The sequence below is a fragment of the Protopterus annectens genome, chromosome 8.part0 (genome assembly GCF_019279795.1).
Source record: "Protopterus annectens isolate FY-2018-M chromosome 8.part0, PAN1.0, whole genome shotgun sequence".
NCBI lineage: Eukaryota > Metazoa > Chordata > Ceratodontiformes > Protopteridae > Protopterus > Protopterus annectens.
Genome location: NC_056741.1, coordinates 841874678 through 841895866, shown reverse-complemented (window position 1 = coordinate 841895866; position 21189 = coordinate 841874678). Strand labels below are relative to the sequence as shown.

The following is a 21189-nucleotide window of genomic DNA, read 5'->3' as shown; positions in this document are numbered from 1 at the left end:
TCAAGAAAATATATGCAATGGATCAAGAAAATATATAAAGCCAGATTTCTTTGACTGGGGAGAAGATTTTTTTTTGTGCTATGATACAGAAATTAAATTGCCTAGACGTAGTAAAGCCTTGTTGAGTTTAATTATGGTGGCTGCCAAAAAGCAATTACTAGAAAACGGAAATCAAAATCTAAACCAACTTTACTAGAAGTAGTCAATACAGTAACAGAAATAAAACTGGAACTGGGATCTTTAGAAAAGGTAAAGAGCAAACTCCATATGGAAAAATGGAAATTGAGGGAACAATATATGCAGAAAAGGAACAAAGTTTAAAAGAAGGAAGGACCTGAATGAGCTATACTGCAATACCTGGATAGATTATAAGTAAAATGTTTGCAACTACAGTTGTCTCAATGGTGTCTGTGAAGCATAATGTTTGCAACTAAAGTTGTGCCAATGTTTTCCATTTATATTAATGTAAGACTGCCTATGAGTCATGTGTGATAATTTAATAAAGATGCTTTTTGTTAAAAAAAATATATGGAAAGTGTTGTAACTACAGATTGAGAATTCATGGTGACAACACTGCATGAAGGAGGTATAGATGCACAGGTCATGGTGAATTCAATGAACCAGGGTGATCCAGAAAATAGCTATGCTATAAAAAGCAGTGACATGGTGGACACTGTTTGCTCAGGGTGCAGAGGAAAGTACTGTTGTGGAATTGGAGAAGGAAGGATATAAGGTGCATGCCCAGCTAGTGGAGAAACTAGCTTTATGGGTATGCACTGGCAATAGGGTTTAATAAGAAATCAGCTGAAAGATTACCTTTTGCAGAAACACTAAAAAGAGACTGGCATCTAGACTGGAAATACTGAAACAAGCAATAAAGCACAGGAAGGACAACAGACTATAAGAAATGACCAGTGGTAAGAATTAACATTAAATCTAATGGAAAGATAAGACAATTATAAAGTACTTGACAGTATAATTGTAGCATTGGGGTTTCAAAATACAGGATATCAAAGCTCTGGCATATTCACAGACAACACATTTTTCTGAAGTAACTTCTGAATCTTTTGCTGTGCTAGTGAAGTTTGTGCACAGTGGAAAAGAAAATGACCTGTCCCATGGAAAGAATACCTTTTTCAGAATGCAGAACCATAACTGAAGAAAAAGGCTGATGGATGGTGGAAATGAGGAGGAGGCAGGTTAAATATAAGGGTATACTGGGAAGTATGGATGGTTACTGAAAAAAATTATACTTTTATACTTGGATAAAAAGAGAGCTGTATGAAAAGAACAGGTTGCAAAGTAAAATGCAGATGTACAGGCAGCGGCATTATGTGCAAGGAAGAAAGGAATAGGCATCTCCCTTTTTATCCACTGGGGTAGGTAAAAAGAAGCCTTATTAAAGTATCGTTTGACAAAGAAGATAAGGAGAAAAGTAAACAGAGCAAGATTATGAAAATAGTACAATATTATTGCCTAGTATTTGCTTGACAGAAAAGGGGTTGAGGGTAGGTGGAAAGTCAAGCAATATGAAGATGATGTGCTGACTGGTATGGAGAAAGAATTTATTTTGAAAGAGTTGGATAAAGTCTTAAGTCAGTACTGAGTCCGAATGGAATTTGGTATGGAATGTTGAGTGTGAAGAAATAACACAAGGAAAACTTTCTTAGTGTTTTGAATGAAAGGATGGAAGAGGACGTTCAAAATTATAAGGTGTGTATGGGGGTATTGAAATTGAAATTAAAATGGAGGAAGGGAGAAAAAAGAATATTAGAACATGGAGATTTGATAACTATGAATAATGGGGATGTCAAAGATGGCTGCACACTGATCATTCTATAATTTCAACTCTGTGTAAAAAAAGAAAGTGAAAAAATAGCCAGTGAAATTGTCATTTTTGGGTATATTTCAGTTACTGGTTAGTAAGTACATTGCCTGGATATCAGTAAAGAAGAAATGTAAATCACCTTTTCTGGTTGATTTTTTCTTTCAGGTTAAAAGACAATAATGGCTGGGAAGAAACCTACAGCTGTTCAGCAAAATGCAGTTCAACCTTCAGCTTTCGTGCAAGAGATGACTTCTATTAATTTATAGGAGAAGAAAATAAATCAAATTACTCAGAAATGATTAAAATTAAGGAAATATTGAAAGAAAATATCAACTCAAATAAAAGGCTAGGAAAATAGAAGAAACTAATATAAGTAGCTCTTATGAACTGATACAATACAAAAATCAGAGGTTGAAATGAAGAAGAAAAGTCTGGCTAAGTATGAAGCTTCTCAGTAAGACCTGTTTCAAAACATGTTACAGATAGAAGACCGAGCACACAGAGAAACTGAGACTTTCTGCTGTACCAGAGAAATTGGTAGGGACAGACTGTATTGAAAATATAAATAAGCAACTGTATTACACAGCAAGATTTCTTAATTGAAAGGGCACAGTGAGTGTGTGCTCCAAACTTGGTCATGAGAAAGCAGACAAGACCGATGTTAGTAAAGATATAATCACAACAGCAGAAAGAGTTGATCTTGAAAATCCTACAGTAGAGGGGAAAAGTATTAAAAATTAAAACGGAGTATTTGTGGAAAATGATTATTCACTGTACACAAGGCAGAAGAGAAGCAAATGTATCCCAGCAATCAGAATGCTGAGATGCAGGTGAGAGGTTCAAGTTGCTGTATCTATCTCTCTTCGGAATATTTTCTTCCTGGAGGATCAAACAAAATTTTGTTTGTAGAACAGGCTAAGAAGGAAATAGTTTATCCAACAAAACTGAGCCAGGAAACAGAAGGTGATTCTGCTTCCCATTCTTCTGACAATAAAGCTCACAGGGAGACTTTGCCAGTGAAACCTTTTCAATGTCCCAAAGGAAAACACTTCAGAGATAGGAAAAAGCACAGGAATTGACTAAAAGAATCAGGTATCCCTTGGACTTGAATCAGAGTCTGGTGCTGAGAGATGGAGATGAACAGGATGAAGGACCACAACAATGAAACTGATGAATAAATGGGAGACTATAAATCATCAATCACATTTGTGAAATATGGCTTTGCAAGAAAAAGTGGTCGAGAAATTCTGGACTTTTGCTGACTTTTTGAAACTTGTTTATAGACTGTAAAGCATATACTCAGCGTTGTCATCAAAGTTTTCAGAAGGACAATAAATGGGGAAGAATAAGTAAAACTATTTTGTTCTTATTAGTATTTGTATAAAACAGTTCATGATATAAACTATATGTTATACAGTAAAACAGTTTTGCAATAGTGTGTCTCCTGGGCATTTTAAATGTAGGGAGGTCATTTTAGTGACTGTATGTGTTAACGATATTAAAGTAATCAAAAAAATTTTAGTTGTAATAATTATAGGCTTTACAGTATAACAACAGAAAAAGGCTGGACAAAAGATAGATTAATATCCTGTGATCCTGGGGGGTGAAGGTGGGGTTTAAAAGTGCATTGATTTATAAGAATGAAGATAATTTCTCTTATTTTTACAAGGGTGGACATATAGATTTATGCCCTTAGCTTAAGTAATAAACAAGCAGACTTGCAAGTAGGTGTGGAAAATAAGACAAATGATGAAAGTCATGAAAAATGCCAAGTTCCTTGCATCTGCAAATACACTAGACTTTTTTCCCATCAGAAAACATTCTCAATGGAAGTCCGAAAAAAGTCTGCAGCTGAACATTCTCTTCTGAGTGAAATTTAAAAAGATTGATTCATGCATATGCACAGATATTAACTGTTTTTTTTTTTCTCATTGCTATTACATGGCGATGAGATCTCTGCAAATTCATCTTGACAGTTCTTAGCATTCTTCGCTGATGTAAATTAAGAAATTTAAAGGAAAACATCAGGCAATTCAGTGAAAAAAAATATGGAAATGGAATAAGAGAGCAGCCTCCCTAGCAGCCCTAGTACTTCAATGCATTCAATAGAACACTGTACAATTTAGTTTCATTTAAAAATATCCATTGTACTTTTTTCTTAGGGCTAAACATCTGTTTTCTGCAAGCAAACAAGCTGCTTTTTCACATCTGGGAGGGGAATAGGGACCAGAAAAGAATAGACTGCAATCAGTGTAAGCAGGAACACAGGCTGTAATTAAATATTTATGTATTTACATAACTTGACATCTGTGTTGTCCATTTTCATTCTTCCTCATAGATGGGTTACGGATCTGACTCAGCCACATTCACAAAACTTTGGATCCGAGTTTGAAGCTCCTTCATCTACCCACAATGCTCCACACTATTCCCAATCCCTCAGATAGAGCCTGCTGACCTATTGCTTCCTGTGTAATAGAGACAGGGGAAACATAAGAAAAAACTGAGGTTCAAACCTGGAACATGAAGGTCCCATTATCATCCAAAAATCCTTCCAGAAGTGACAAGGCCAGAGGATGGCTTGGAGTGAAGGTGAGGAAGAATGAAAATGGACAACACAGATGCCAAGTTATGATAAGTACACAACTTTTAAATCTGATGATGTCCTTCATTCTTCTTCACAGATGGATCAGAGTCCCCAGCAACATAACTCTTGGGGAGACCTCAGGGAAGGACATGTCGAACCAAGGGAAGCTCTGCTTCTGGATATAATGTCTGATTTGTAATGTGCTACAAATGTATGAGTCTTGGACCAAGTGGCTGCAACACAGATATCATCAATTGAAGCTCTAGAGGAAAAAGCATATGAAGTGGCACATATCTGGTAGAGTAGGTTCTAGGAGAATGAGGCAATTCCAAATATTTTTTAGAATAAATCAGCAAAATACAGTCAGTCATCCATTTAGCCAGAGTAATTTTGGAGACTGCTTGACCTAAGCGGTTAGGGGAAAAAGACACAGCTGGTCAGACATCCTGTACTGTTTTGTTCTGTGAAGAGAGAAACATAGTTGTCTATGAACATCAAGAAGGTGCAACACATACTATCCCTTATTAGTAAAATTCAGAAAGAAAACTGGCAATTGTATGGACTGATTAATGTTGATCCGTGGTCACTTTAGGCATAGACGAGTTAAACAAATTGAAAGACATGTTTAAGCAAAGGAATTACCCAAATTCTCTCCTTAATGAACAAGAACACTTGGTACAGAAGCAAAGATATACACAATACCCTCTATTTTAAAATAGTCTGATTTCCAATTTAAGCCTAGGGACAAAGAATTGGATACTGGTCTTATCTGTACCCTCACATATGACCATCAATTCACTACAACAAGAAATATCATTCAGAGAAATTGGGGAGGAGTATTTGGAGTTTTTGTATTAACTGATAAGTTAGGGCAATCCCCTAAAACTGTATAGAGAATGGGTAAACACATCAAAAACAGTTTTGAAAGAAAAAGAAAAGGAGAAAGCATGACATTACGGAAAATGAAAAAATGTGGTGCCTGCAAAGAATGTAGATTCATCAATGAGACAACCAACATTATTACTGGCAACTTTAACAAAATACTTCCTGTTTCAGGTTTCTTCAGCTGTAACACTAAAGGGGAAGTTTGTGCAGCCAACTGTTTGTCCTGTCCGGCCTTCTATATAGGCAAAACAAAGAACCAGTTAAAGAAAAGGATATAGCAACATGTCTATGCCATAAGAAAGAAGGATATTACCAATGTCCTTTACAGACATGGCACCACTTGCCAGAATTTCATCAACTTCACCTTCTGTGTGATAGAGAAGGTGGTCTACAACAAAAGGGGTGGGACATACTGGAAAATTTTGTTGAACGCCACACCACATCCAGGTATCAATGATAGACACTCTTATCAGCAGTGTTTTGGCATTGAGAGCACACACAATTTCATAAACACATTACAAGCTCAAGACAATGAGTAAGAAAATCTCTACCAATAACACTGACATGTATTTTATATCAGGAAATACAGTTTAGTTTAATTAGGTACATACCATTTTTATTTAATGTTATACTTGTATTACGCTGTTTTTTTGAGTGTTAATTATTAACTTTCAACTTTTATCAAGTTTATTATAATTATTAGAAGGTTTTATATACTAAAAAGTTTTTTTTTTACATACGTAAACATTTATGCACAATATTTTTATAACTGTAATTCTACCTGAAATAGGCAGTTGTTTTTAAAATCACTCAAGACAAAGTTTATTAACAGACTTAACTGTTTTACTGTGGAGGAAACCTGATTGGTTGTTTGTGCTTATTTAATGTATGAGGTTTTACTGAGTCAGTAATCTGATGAAGTTCCAATCAAAATAAAGGAACAAAACCACTCAGATTTATTACTGACCCAACTTAGTCTTTTATTCAACATCATTTTCTCGTCTACAGTGAAAATGGACAACACAGAGGGAACGTTATGGTAAGTACATAACTTCGTTATCTGATGTTATCAATTTTTATTCATTCCTCAACAACTGGGACACAGTCACCAGCTACTGAAAACCTGCAAGGCCTCTAAGGAAGGATATTCCTGAGCAATGTTGAGCTGAAGGCTGCTCTTCCTCTTGAGACCAGATTCAGTTTGTAATAAGTAATAAAGGTACGAGGATTAGCACAAGTTGAAGCTGCACAAATATAATCTATAGAAGACCTGGATCAAAATACTGATGAAGTTTCCATGGACCTAGTTGAATGGGGTCTCAAAGGTTTTAGCAAAGACAAACCCAATTTGTTACAGACAAAGGAGATGCAATCAGTTAACCATTTGGCTAAAGTTGCTTTCTCTGCTGGCTTGCCCAATTCTGAATCCACAAAAGAAACAAGTAATTGATCTGTTGTTCTCAAATCTTTTGTTCTATGCAAATAGAAATGTAACTGTCTGAACATCTAACAGATGTAAAATGGACTCTCCTTTGTTCATGAAATTTGGAAATAAAACTGGAAGATTAACAGACTGATTGATGTTGGATTCTGACACCACCTTAGGAAGAAAGGAATGGCTGGTTTGCAGTGTTACCCTATCTCTATGAAATATTAAACAAGGCTTGAAGTTCCGAGGCTCTTCATGCAGAAGTTATAGGTACCAAAAAGATAGTTTTCCAGGTTAAAAATTTTAGTTCACATTTTGCTGATGGCTCATAAGGAGATTGAGTCAAAGCTTGTAAAACTAAATTCAAATCCCATGGCAAAGATGGATCTTTAAAAGGTGGTCTCAGAAGAAGGGTAACCCTTATAAAGGCCCTACAAAGTTTTGAAGAATCCAAGGTGACATTTCTAACTCCTACATGAAAGTTAGAAATGGCAGCTAGTTGTACTTTAAAAGTGGAGGAACTAGTTCCTTCATTAACTATTACAGCCAAAAAACTCAAACTTTATTTATTGGTGCTAAAAAAGGGTCAATATCTTTTTTATTGTGCCCAAAAACAAACTTTTGCCATTTACTTCTGTAAATTTTCTTAGTGGAAGCTTTAAGGGAAGATAAAAGAATCTGAGTGACAGGGGAAGACAGCTTGGGGTGTCTGGCTATCAATGGAAGTGAGGAAACCATGCGGTCAACTTTAGGCCTAAAATGTCTGGGTGAATCATGTCTGTCAGATGAGACAGGAGGTCTAGAACTAGATCCAGAATCCATGGAGGCTGAACTAGATCAAGCCAAAGAAAGGGTAACCAAGTCTGACAAGGCCAATAAGGGGCAATGAGGATGACTTTGCTCTTCAATAGAGATGCTTTTTGGAGAAACTTGGGGATTAGCATAGAGGAGACTGGGGGGGCAATCACGGAGGACAGCATCTTTCGGCGATTCCCTCAGTGGGGGGTTGAGGGCAAAGCACCTGCTGCACTTGTTGTTGAGGGGAGATGCAAAGATGTCACAGCATGTTTGGCCCCATTGGCAAAATATATTTTCCACAACTCTCATGTTGAGAGACCACTCGTGAGGTAACAGAATGGACCTGCGCAAGTTGCCTGCTATCACGCTGGATTTCCCCGGAATGTGTATTGCTATCAGAAACTGACTGGATGAGATCGCCCATTGCTACACTCTGAGCTTCTCAACACAAAAGGTAAGATCTGGTTCCTCCTTGTTTGTTGATGTGCCATACCACTGGCATAGTGTCTATCTAAATCGCAAGTATCCCGGAATGGAAAGTAACTTGAAAGGCCTGCAACACTAGTATTGCTGTCATTTCCAGGACGTGTGTTGGCCTCTTTGGGGAACCAAATGCCTTGGACTGTTTTTCCCAAGAAGTACCCCCCCCCCAATTTTGGTAAGTGTCCATGGTCACATCAGCTTTGGGCTGAGAAAGAATGAAGAGACAGCCTTGTAGTACCTGATCTGACTGACTCCACCACAAGAGGTACTTTTTGCATGCCTGAGTTATTTTGATTTGGGTGGACATAGGCTGATGTAGAATGAACCATTGAGGTGCTAGGGTCCATTGAAGAATGGTATCTTGCTAGCTCAACTAGAACCACTGCTGTGGACATTTACTCCAGGGCTTGTCGAATCAATCAAACTGATAGAAAGGAATTCTGAATTATCATTTTGACTTGAAATTGAATACTTTGTACCCTTAGTAAGGGAAGAGAGGCTGTCACTGATATTGTACTGAACAAGGCCCCTATGAACTTTAATACCTGAGATGGTTCTAGCTGAGATTTGTTGTAATTGATCTTAATTCCTAAAAGAGAAGAAATCTGGAGTACATAGTCTCATGCTTTTATCAGGAGATGCCTGGTTGGAGCGCTTATGAGCAAGTCATCCAAGTACGGAAACACCCAGAATGCCTGCAGTCTCAAGTGAGCTATGAATACCATCATGCATTTGGTGAACACTCTGAGGGCTGTGGTGAGGCCAAAGGGCAATACTCTGAACTGGTAATGACCGTCTCCCAGCCAGAAGTGTAGGTATCTACTGGATCACCTGTTCATTTTTATGTGACAGTATACATCCTGAATATCTATTAAGCACATCCAGTCGTCCTTGTGCAGGAAATCAAAATGGACTGAACCGTGACCATCTGGAACTTTGTATACTCAACCAATTTGTTCAGATTGCTGAGATCCAGAATTGGTCTCCAGTCTCCTGTTTTCTTTGGCTCTAAAAATCTTGAGTAAGCTCCGGACTCTATCTGGTCTGGGGGGACCACATGGATGACTTTTATTCTAGCAGCTTTTTTATTTCTAGAGCTGCTGCTTTCCTCTGACTAAGTGGAACACTGGGAAATTTGTTTACAGTTGAAGGAAGAGGTAGAGAAAAGAGAATTGTACAAATTCTGGAAATCTTCTTCACTCATGTATTTTTGTAATGTCTAGCCGGGCTCTTTGATGCAGGGATAGATAACCCTTGAATGCCTCCAGAGGTGGGCAACTGGGCTTCCTTTCAGGAGCACTGGTAGGGTCTGTCAAATAAGGAATCTCTGGACCTCTGGTTCTGCAGGCCTCCTCTGCCACGTGGGTGATGTCTTCCATTACAGTTCCTCCCTCTGCCCCTGGGGGAACTATCTCCACATGGATCATGGAAAAGACCCATGGACTTTTTAAACCACATTTTCTGACCACCTCGTGGTTTCCTAGAGAATGAACTTTGAGGAGTCGAAAAATGTACGTCCACTGCAGACAGAGCCTTACCCTCTTGCACACACCTGGAGAGTGTGTATTTAACTTTAGGGCCAAACAAAGAATTCCCATCAAAGGGTGCAATGACAAAGGAAGAGTTGATGGGTTTCGTGAAATCACACAGGTGATTCCAGGCATGTCTCCTAATGGAAATGCCTGAACCTGCCACCCTTGAGGTACCTTCAGCAACATGTGAAATGAGCTTCCTAGAAAAATTTGTGATAGACTTTATGGTAGCCAGCTGTGAGGCAAAAGAGCTCTGTGCCTAAAAAGTACTGGTCACAGAGAGGGTTTTGGAAAGTTCTTTAATCAAAGTCCCTCTGAAGTCTGGTGAAGTGTGTCAAATAATTCAGCAACCTGAGTGCAAAGGTCACTGAAGCATGTACACTATTCCCAAATCTGTCCAATGCCCTGGACTCCCTGTTAGGGGCATGGACAGGCAAACACTGTTCCACAAGTTCTTTCTTTATGGCCACTGCTAAGACCATCGCATTTACTGGTACTCCTTTGCTCCAAAACACACTCTGTTTCGGTGGTGCCAGGATCCTGTCTGGTCTCTCAGGAATCAGCTCAACAGCATCAGGTTCCTTCCACACCCAACCAGAGATCAAATCAATGAGCTCATTGGTGGGTGGAATCACTCAAAAGGTAGATGGGCCAGACCCAAAGGCTTCCAGGAATACTGATTCCTCTTGGGAAGGGCCATCGGTAGACCAACCACCCCTTTGCTTAAGGATCTCCAGGATGTTGCCAAAGGAGAAGTCATCAGGTGGTGATCTTGGGGACCCTTCCCCCTCATCAAAATCTGCATCTTCTGCAACCCACCTCTTGACAAGAGTCTAAGTACCTCCTCTTGCACTTTCTCTTCTGAGAGACTTCAGTGGGATGTTCCTGAGATGTATTGGAAGACATAATCATACCCTGCTGGGTAGCCTGGAGACTCTGGGCTGCCTGTCCCTGTGGTGTAGAGTGTTGAGACTCAAGGTGCAAAGACATATGGGATCCAGAAGGAAGATCCAGGGTGGTGGAATCGTCCATCCTCCAGAAGCAGAAAACACTCTCTCTACCACCTCAAAAGCAGAGCGCTCCAGGGAGAAGGATGCTGATGAAGCCGAGAAAACATGCTTCCAGACTATCTGCTCCCTCTGACCCAAAGGCAGCCCACCTGAGACAGAAGTCTGAGCTGAGCAGTCCAATGCTGAGACTCCGAGGGGCAGAGACAGCTCCAACAACTTCGGAGTTGAGTTTAACACCTTGGATCCGACAAAGATGCTACAACTCTGAGAGTCATCTGGCTCCAACACACTCACAGCCAGTGCACTCAGAGAATGTATCGCAGCAGAAGATAAAATGATTTTCAGATCTGATACAGACAGTCCTGGAAGACTCTCCTCTAAGGGCTCCGAAGCCAAGGGTCAAATTGGATAAGGAGCCAAGGATAGTGGAGAAGCACTGGTAAAGGTCTACGGACCAGAAGGAGTAGGAGCCGTGAGAACTCCCATCTGAATCTGTGCCAGAAGGAGTAGGAGCCGGGAGAACCCCCATCTGAATCTGTGCCGAAAGTGCCTCATCATTTTGTCCACATCTGCTTATGTCAGGCTCCTGGAAGAATGGGAAGAAGAGACCACTGAAGGGGACCTAGAATGGCGGAGTCTCTCTAAAAAGGGTGATGGCACCCTGGAAGGGGCAAGTTACAGATGCAATGCATACTGGGTCTGAGGGAGTGATTTTGGATCAGAGGGTATCGGATCCAACAAAACAGATTGGTTATCTGATGCAGACAGATCCAAAAAGTTAGTCTTCGGATCTGAGCATTTTGATACTTTATGAGCTAGCTCAGAAGATGGAGTAGGGGATCCAGAAGGGTCCGACAGCCACTTCCTGGGCTCCTTTTTGTCAGATTTGGAGGTTTGAGCTCCAGATAATGATTATGAGAAAGTTGTAGGCAGAAAACCTTTCAAGATAAGCTTGTTTTTCCAATTAACTAAGGCTCATGGATTAAAAGCTTTGCAAATATTGCACAACACTCAAGAGTGTCAGGCCTAAGTCATAAACAAAGGAGTCGTGAATATCAGACAGATGGTTTTTCAGCCATCTTAAAAGAAACCAGGGAAAACAATACTAAGAAGATTATTTTTTTTTTAAATAGAATGAAAGGATGAAAGTTACCAACAATGGTAAAGAAAAAACTACCACAAGGGTAATGGCAAAGTGGACAGCAAAATACCAGCAATGGCAATAAATTTAAATAACATTAAGTCAATTGTAGGATAAGGGAGGGATTCATTTTATACTGCTACCAAAGGATAAAGACAGAAATAAACAATCCATTCACTTATCTAGCAGGAAACCATTACAGCTCGAGAGCTCACAGCGACCACATCTGTACGCAAAGGTGGCAAACAAGATCTGAGGTATGGAAGGGGACTACAGCATTATGGGTAAGGGAGGCATTCAAGAGTATCCAGTATCTACAAGCTGTAAAAAGTAGCCAAGTCGGACTGGAGAGTTGGATTCACATCCAATTGTTGAGGGATGAATAAAAACTGACATCATATCAAATATTTAACTCTCAATGTCAAAACATAACAGCAATCACAGGAAGAGCAACAGAAAGAAAGTAATAATTTTTGTTCTGACCTGGGTTTGTCAGTTTCTTTGTCTGATGTCATTCAGCATATTCTCTTCGTATCCAGGGTACTCTTGATTACAGAAAAGTTACATATGCATTCTCTACTTCCTGTCTGAGGAAACAAAATTCATTAATTAAAACATATGACAATTGACAAATCATCACACACACATTAAACAGACAGTATCAAAAAAAATTCATATCGTTTCCCGGTAGCTTGCATTTCAAAGACAAAAAAACAGAAGGGGAGGAGAAGCCACAGCTTTTATTTAGGTCTCTGGGCAAAATACCATGCTGAAAGCCATCCCCTTGTATACGTTATCAATGCTTGATGTTCTTAAATAATAAGTTGTGTCCTCATTAATTATCATAAGCTAAATAGCCAGAGTCTACATAAAATGGAAGACAGGGTCATTTTTAAAGTAAGTGGAAGTAGTTAGTGGATTATACCTGCATAGTGGGATTAATAAAGTTTTGATGGCTCCCAGATCAATGAGTAGTAAACAGGCAAATAAAATTTACAAAAAATACATAAAATCATAACTCTGATAAATTAAATATTCCTCTTACTTCATCTCAAGCTGATTTTGCCTCTTCTGCAACAAACAAATCATCGACTGCACATATAAAAGAGTTTAAAAAATGGAGTACACTAAGTTCTCTGTGGAAGATACCAACTCAGTTGTATCACGTAACACACAGTCTAGCAGTATTGATAAAAGCAAAATGAAGCTGATAATTGTCTCTCAGAGTATGAATGGGAGGGCTACAAAACTCTGGCTATCAATTAACCTTCAGATATGGAGGAACTCAAAAGAACTACACTGGGGCTCTAAAATATCTAACAAAATTCAGCAATCCAGGACATAAAAAACACAGCCAGTCCCAGAAAGCAAACACCAGAATAACAGCATCAAGAATCTGGTATGGCAATTACAGAAGCTAGTGAGTCCAACTAAAAAATGGAAAGATTACAAAAACACTTACTAGACAAATGGTGGTTGTGAAACATCTGAGAAATCGTGAATGACTGAGGGTGCTAAACCTACCTTCACTAAGCTACATGTTTATAAGGGGTGGTTTGACATTAATGCACAAGTGTTTTACAAATGAGACACTTGCCTTGCATATGGGGGTAAGACTTTATCACATCAACATGGCACCAGGAATAATAAAGTACAGTTTTGTACCTACCATAAATGTAGATGTTCGAGGATCCACATTGCTGCAGTCCTAACTATTGGGGTAGTCCGCTGTCCAGTCGGCCCGAATACCAAAGTATATGGCTGACGTCGGTCAGGGCGCATTAGACTGACGTCAGTACGTCAGGGTACTAATGCGCATGACCGACGTCATATCCTCAGTCTTTTCTTGCCCCAGATGTCAGAAGACCCTAAAAAGATAAGGCCAAAACCAAAAACTCCAAACATACCTGCACCAAAAATATGTACAATAAATACAAAATTACCAGAATATAACCTCACCTACACAACCACCCCTAAACACAGAGGGGAAGGAGGGAGGGTAAATTGGACTGCAGCAATGTGGATCCTCGAACATCTACATTTATGGTAGGTACAAAACTGTACTATGTTCTTCATTCCACATTGCTGCAGTCCTAACTATTGGGTAGAATCCCAAAGCAGAGGTAAGGGAGGCTGGCAAATCATAAGGAAGCAGGAGCTGACAACATGCCTTGCAAAATAGCTGTGGCAAAACCAGCCCTAGACTTAGAGTAGAGAGGAAGGTGATAATGCTTAGAGAAAGTATGCACTGAACTCCAAGTAGCTGCCTCCAAAATATCCTTAGTTGCCACCCCCCTTAGAAATGCAGTTGAAGTGGCAGTAGCCCTAGTGGAATGAGGCCTAATCCCAGCTGGAATCTCCTTGCCATGATGGGAATAACAAAATGCAATGCAAAACCCAATCCACCTAGAAATAGTTTGTTTTGACACAGGCTTGCCCTGCGAACTCAAAGCAAAAGAAACAAACAACTGCTGAGACTGCCTAAAATCCTTAGTCCTGCTTAAATAATAACGCAATTGCCTGTGTACATCTAAAGTGTGCAAAATCTTTTCCCCTTTATTTTGGGGGTCTGCATAAAAAGTAGGCAAATGAATAGTTTGGTTTAAAGCCACACTAGAAACCACCTTAGGCATAAAGGAAGGATTAGTACGTAATGATACCCTATCCTTATGAAAAATCAAAAAAGGCTCTACCGCCATAAGGGCCTGCAATTCAGAAACCCTTCTTGCAGAAGTAATGGCCAACAAAAAGCAGTCTTCCATGACAAGTATTTCAATTCAGCAGTAGCCGCAGGCTCAAAAGGTTGTAGAGTAAGTTTCTCCAACACAAAATTGAGATCCCAAGCAGGAGTAGGAGCTCTACGTGGGGTCTTATATTCTTTGCCCCTCTAAGAAATTGCTTGAACAAAGGATGCGAAAACAATGGTGGGTCACAATCATAGTGAGCTGAAATTGCTGCAGCATGAATCTTAATGGAAGAGAAAGACAAACCTTTGTCCAATAACTCAGTAAGATATTGAAGAGCCACACTCAAATTAGGCTCAGAAATCTCCAAATTGTTTGCTGCACTCCAAAATAAAAATCTCTTCCATTTTTCTGCGTACACTTTCCTTGTACTAGGTCTTCTGGCTTCCATAATCACATTTAAAACTTGTTGAGGAAGTTGAGACCTGCTGTGTTTCAAAACAGAATATGCCAGGCTGTTAGATGAAGAGAGTGAAGCTTGACATTGAGCAGGTGACCGTCCCTCTGAGACAACAGGTGTGGAATCAAAGGTAAAGGCCATGGAGGCTTCCTTACCAGACTCCTCAGTAATGGGTACCAGTGTTGCCGAGGCCAATCTGGAGCTATTAAAATCATCCTTGGCTTGTCTTGTCTGACCTTTAGGAGCACCTTTGGGAGAAGAGGCAGAGGTGGAAAGGCATACACATGAAGATTTTTCCAACTGAAAGACAGAGCATCCACTTTCCAAGCTGTGTGATGAAACCCCTTTGTGCAAAACTTTGGCAGCTGGTGGTTTAGTGGAGAAGCGAACAGATCTATGTCTGGAGTTCCCCATGACACTGTCAATTTTTGAAATACATGAAGATCCAGTTTCCACTCGTGGGGATCCATGATTTGTCTGCTTAACACATCTGCTAAGGAGTTCTGTGCTCCCGGCAGAAACCTTGCCTGAAGAGTTAGTTGCAAGCTGAGCGCAGTCTCCCATAAAATCATTGCTTGCCTGCACAACGGTAAGAATGTGTTCCCGCTTGTTTGTTGATGTACCACATGACAGTTGTGTTGTCTGTTAGAATCAACACCTGCCCTGGAAGAAGTAACTCCTTGAACGCCATTAATGCAAACTGGACTGCTAACATCTCTTTCATGTTGATATGTAGATGCTGTAGTCTGGCAGGCCACTTGTCTTGTATCCACTTTCCATTTAGATGAGCTCCCCAAGCAATGTCTGAGGCATCTGTCGTTAGAATCTGACTCGCCTCTGGCCGGGTCACAGAGAGTCCCTTGTTTAGGTGACATTCCTGAGCCCACCACAAAAATTCCTTTTGAATGCAAGGTATTATTTGAATGACAGTGTCCAAATCCTGGCAGTGCTGTGTCCATACATTTTGAGATACCATTGCAGCTTCCTCATATGCAGTTTGGCATTGGGAAGCACCAGAATACAAGATGCCATGAACCCTAAGGCTTGAAGGACTGTCCTTGCAGTCAGCCCGGACTGAAGAGATAGTTGATGGAAGTAACTGGAAAGATTCTTTTGTTTGTCCGGGGTTAAAAGGCCATCTGGGCTGCTGTATTCAGTCTCACACCCAGAAAGCACATGTCTTGAGAGGGTACTAGACTGGACTTTATTTCGCTCACAGAATACCCTAGGCATCTTAGCACTGCTATCACAAATTCCAAATGCTGTAAAAGGTCTTCCTTTTCTTGAGCCAGAATCAGGCAGTCGTCCAAGTAAGGATAGATTTGAATTCCTTTTAACCTGAAGTAAGCTATCACTGGAGCCAGAACCTTTGTGAATACTCTGGGCAGTAGATAAGCCAAAGGGCAATGCAGAGAACTGATAATGAGAATTTCCAGCTCGAGAACGCAGATACTTCCTGCAACTTAGTCTGATAGGCACATGAAGGTAAGCTTCCTTGAGATCTAAAGTCACCATCCAGTGATCTTTGCCCAGCAGAGGTAAAAGCTGTTGTAACGTCAACATTTTGAACTTGGGAATGTCCAGATAAGTGTTGAGGATAGATAAATCCAAAATTGGTCTCCACGTGTTCCCCTTCTTGGTACTAGGAACAGGCGAGAATAAAATCCTAGGCCCCTTTCTGGCACAGGAACTGGCTGAATGGCCCCTATTTGGAGCAACAGAGAAATTTGGTTGTGAGCCTCTTTTCTTTGTAGAGGAGGAATGTCTGGCATGCCTTTGAAAGGAGGCAAGGTATGGAAATAAAACCTGTAACCGTGGTGAATGATATCCAAAACCCATCTGTCTTGGGTAATTAAATCCCAATTTTCTTTGAAAAGAGCCAGCCTTCCTCCCAAAGGTGCTGCCAGGCGAGAATGTACTGGCAGCTGAAAAGGTAGGTCATTGGGTCTGTTTACTTAAGGACTGGCCCCTGCCCTCAACAGAAGACTGAGCAGGTGAACTCCCTGTTCTAGGCCTAAAAGAACCTTGTGCTCTGCCCCTACCACGTCTAGACCTACCCCTAGACTGGGAATCATAAGCAGGATAAGTCCATCCCTTAGTAGGCCAATTTCTACTAAACTTCGGAGGCTGAACCTGCAAAAAATCCTTAACAGTTTGCATAGACTTAGCCTTGTCCTCCATTTTCTTTAAAACTGCTTCCACAGGCGAACCAAACAACACATCAGACTGTAAAGGAGCATCCAAAATCCTTGTTTTAACATGCTCAGCTAAATTCTGATCCCTCAACCAGGCGTGCCTACGAAGAACAGAACCAGTGGCAGCCACCCTCGAGGAGGCCTGCACAGCATCAAAACCACACTGCAAGGAATGTTTACCCACCTGTTCAGACACATGAACTAAATCCTGCAACTCTTTACACTCAATACCTTCTGCCAGAGCATCCACCTTAGATTTCAATTGTGAAAGGAGATAATTCTGATATTTTAACATGTGAAACTGACAATTCAACGCCCTCATGGCTAAAGTGGAAGAAGTATACACTTTCTTTCCCCATCTATCCAAAGCCCTTGCCTCTTTATCAGGAGGAACAGGATTTTTTAACAACAGAGGCCTTCACACCTTTAGGCCCCTGAGAGACAGTTTCGGGTCTGCCCTAGGACTCTTAAAAGATACTTATGAGCTTCAGGCACCCTATAGTACCTATCCGGTTTAACTGGGGCAGGAGGCAAAGAATCAGGATTCAGGGAAGCCTCTGCAAAACATCTTCCACCACATTCAGAACAGGAGGTATAGCTAAAGGCCTATGCTGGGGTAGAAACAAGAATTCCCTAAGCCTCTTCCTGGAATCAGAGAAATCTTGACCTTCCCATTTAAAATGCTCCCTCATGGAATGCAGAGTCTCTGAAAATGAAAAATCCTCAGGAGGAGAAGCTGAAGGAGTAGAATCATCCACATCAGAATCAGAATAAGGAGGATACTCCTGCAAGTCTTCAGCTGAAGACTCAGAAGCCTCGAACATTGCTCAAAACTCTCAAACTCAGGTTCCACCCTAGGCCTCTTATCAGGAGGGGCATAGAACCTCTAATCATAGTAATCAAATCCTCTGCCATTTTAAGCATATGTTTCTTAGGCAAAGACCCTGAAGCACTAGGAGAAACCCCCACTGAAGCTAAACTTGGCCTGCCTCTCAAAGAAGCCTTGGAAACAGAAGGGAGGCTCTAACCACCTTAGGAAGAGAGGGAAGAACAGCCACCTGAGAAGCCCCTCAGCCTGGCCTACTTCCTGAGAGGACACATCCTGTAACAGTAAAGTCTCTCCTGAGCCTCCAAAGAAACTCCTGGCAGAACCTCCGCCTCCACTGAGCCTTCTAAAGAACCGGCGTCCGGGACTGTCGGTTCTTCCACTCTAGGCTTTGCTGCTTGGTCCTTGCGCTTTTTGGCGAAGCGGCGTCGGAGCATCCGGCGGCATTTTATAATTACAACGCTTCCCAAAACTAACCTGGCACAGTCTAACCTTCTCTTAATAGTGCGTTTGTTAAATCTAGCACAAGAGCGGCATCCAACAACGTCGTGCTCAGGCCCTAAACAAGGTATACACAAAGTATGGTAATCCCTATGAGGTATCTGTTTCCCACAAGAAATACAGTTATTCACTTTTTCTGACATCCGGTTAAATACTGAGGCAAGAAAAAACCAAAATATTCCCCAACCGGGTACTTAGCCAACTTTGCTTCGGTCTGAAACTCTGACTTCAGAAACTTTCAGAACGCCAACCTGCACTCGCAAAATTGCTTCTGCATCGGACCATGCGGCAAAAAAGACTGAGGATATGACGTCGGTCATGCGCATTAGTACCCTGACGTACTGACGTCAGTCTAATGCGCCCTGACCGACGTCAGCCATATACTTTGGTATTCGGGCCGACTGGACAGCGGACTACCCCAATAGTTAGGACTGCAGCAATGTGGAATGAAGAACATCTGCTTTGCTGAAGTGCCAAGCTTTCACATTAACATAAAAAATTACAGTCGTGTGTAAGTACTTATCATAACACTGGTGCAGATCACTGTTACAGTAGCCTAAGCTATTTGGGTTATGACCAACTGAACAGATTTTCAAAGCTTATGGGTGTCTTCCATGCAGTCAAACTATCACAAGCTTGAGCACAGCCCCATATAAAACAAAGAGCACCAAATGTTTCACAGCTTTCTTGCCCCAAGAAGGGAAGCAATGCCCCCTTGCGTAGAAAACCTAGGAAAGGTAAGACATGAGAAAGTGTACATACAAGGGCAGATACAACCTGACCCTGGCAATACAAAACAACAATGTCAGAAAGGAGGAGGAGGAGGGAGGGGACGGCTACTGCAATGTTGATCCATTACAACATCTACTGTTATTTTCAATTTACCTTCATAGCTGTACTATGTACAACACTGGATCACGTTGCAGTAGCCCAGGTTATTTGGTCTGACTACCACACCTTAGAAATGACAAAGGAGATGGAAGAAATTAAAAACCCAGAAGCACCTGGAGAACAACCCTAGAAAAGCCTGTTGTAGAGAGGACCAAGTTGCTCCCTCTAGAATATTTCTAGTGTCCACCCTTTCTAGAAATCCACTGAACAAAGCTAAAGCCCTAGTGGAATTGCCCCTAACCCTGCCTGGAATTGGCCTTGACCAGTTTCAAAAGAAGGGTGAACCACTGCCTGGGTCAAAAGAGAGCCACTACCACAATATTTGGAGAGCCCTTGTGGAGCTTTATAAGAATCCTGGTTATCAGTAAAACAGTGTAAAAATATAGAGGAACATTCCCATCCATGGAAATGAGTAGGGATCTGTCTTCCAGTCCCATTCACAAGGAATCCTGGAGAAGAATTTCTTTAGCTGTCTGCTCTAACAGTATGCAAACAGATCTATCTGAGGTGTGCCCCATAGTCGGTCAATTCTTGGAAGACACCAGGGTGAAGTTTTCATTTGTGAGGGTCTGGTCCTGCTTAGCTTGTCTGCTACAATGTTTTGCTCTGACTGAATGTATGAAGCCGGAATAGACAAACTTAACTGGATTGCTACCGCCTATGATATCATAGCACATCTGTAAAGGGGTAAGATCTGATACCCTTCTGGTTTATGTACCACATCACCATGTTGTTGTCTGACAACTTGTAGAGGTCCTGGAGATGACAGATGATTTAGGGCTTTCAAGGCATTTATTACCATCACTTTGACATTTATATGCTTTTGCCCATTCTATTTGTTTCACAGGCTTTGAACTTTCTTCCCTTTGGCAGCTCCCCATGCCAGGTCTGAAGCATCTGTTAAAGACTGAAGAGGAGGGAGAAGGGAAGATCTGGACTCCAGAGAACCGGTCTATCCACCAAAGAACCTCCCCACTTCTTATAAACCTCAGAACAGCGATCTGAAAAGATAAAAGGTGTAGATGAGCCCACACTGATCTTAGGTACCATTGATGTTTTCTTGGGAAGGGAATCATAAGTATCACAGAAGTCATGTAATCTTGAGAAATTCCTCACCAGATACAACATTTTGATTGAAACAACTCAGAAAGATCTTTGGTACATATATCAACTTTGTGTGGAGGAAGAAAAGCTCTTCAGCCGAGAATCTACAGCCATCCTAAGTAAACTGTTATGTGAAAAGGTATGAAAGAATGTGTGTGTTCACTTGAATACCCAGACTGAGAAGGACATTCTGAAACCTTGCCAAAGACTCCAGACAGCTAGAAAAAAGTCTGCAAATGTAAGTTGTCCAAATATGGAAAAATTTGAATGCTTTGGAGTCTGCAATATACAGTTACTAGAGGAAGACACTTCGATCTGTTTACAGCTTCAAGGGTTTTTACAAAGGCTAGAACAGACAGCTGATAGTGTAAGCCATTTACATAAAATCTTAAAAGTCTGAAATGTTTGCCAATGGACATGTGATAGATGGCTTTCATTGTAAAGGAAGAATTAAAAGATAATAAAGGGACAAGAGGTAAGAAGGTCTGAAAGGATAACATTTTGAACTTTGGGACCAAGACAAAAAGAATGAGAAAGGAGGGGACTAGCACAGGCCTAAATGTACCCTCTTTCTTTGGCACCAGAAAAATCTTTGAATAAAACTCTGTGCCCATATGGATTCAGGCACTGGTTCTATGACTCTCTGAAATAACTGTTGAGAACTAGAAGAAACGGGGATATTTGGTTTACAGGGCAAGGAGGAATCCCTTGGATAGAGATTCCCACAGCCAGCGGTACCCCTTCTGAATGACTCAAAACCCATTTGTCTGAAATAATCTGGTGCCAAAGAGGAAGATGTAGACTCGGAGAAAGGGAGAGATTGCCAGACTAGGGCAGC

The 21189-nt window shown here is 40.9% G+C and overlaps 1 protein-coding gene across 3 annotated transcripts in view; it reads right to left on the bottom strand.

Annotated features, from left to right (window-relative positions):
- LOC122809098 overlaps positions 1 to 21189 on the bottom strand; it is a 1918481-nt gene that overhangs the window by 1670446 nt on the left and 226846 nt on the right. For all 3 annotated transcript variants that reach the window (XM_044080326.1, XM_044080325.1, XM_044080327.1), the window contains exon 2: positions 12174 to 12277. The gene's annotated coding sequence lies outside the window, so the exon portion shown is untranslated. The remainder of the gene's footprint in view (positions 1 to 12173; positions 12278 to 21189) is intronic.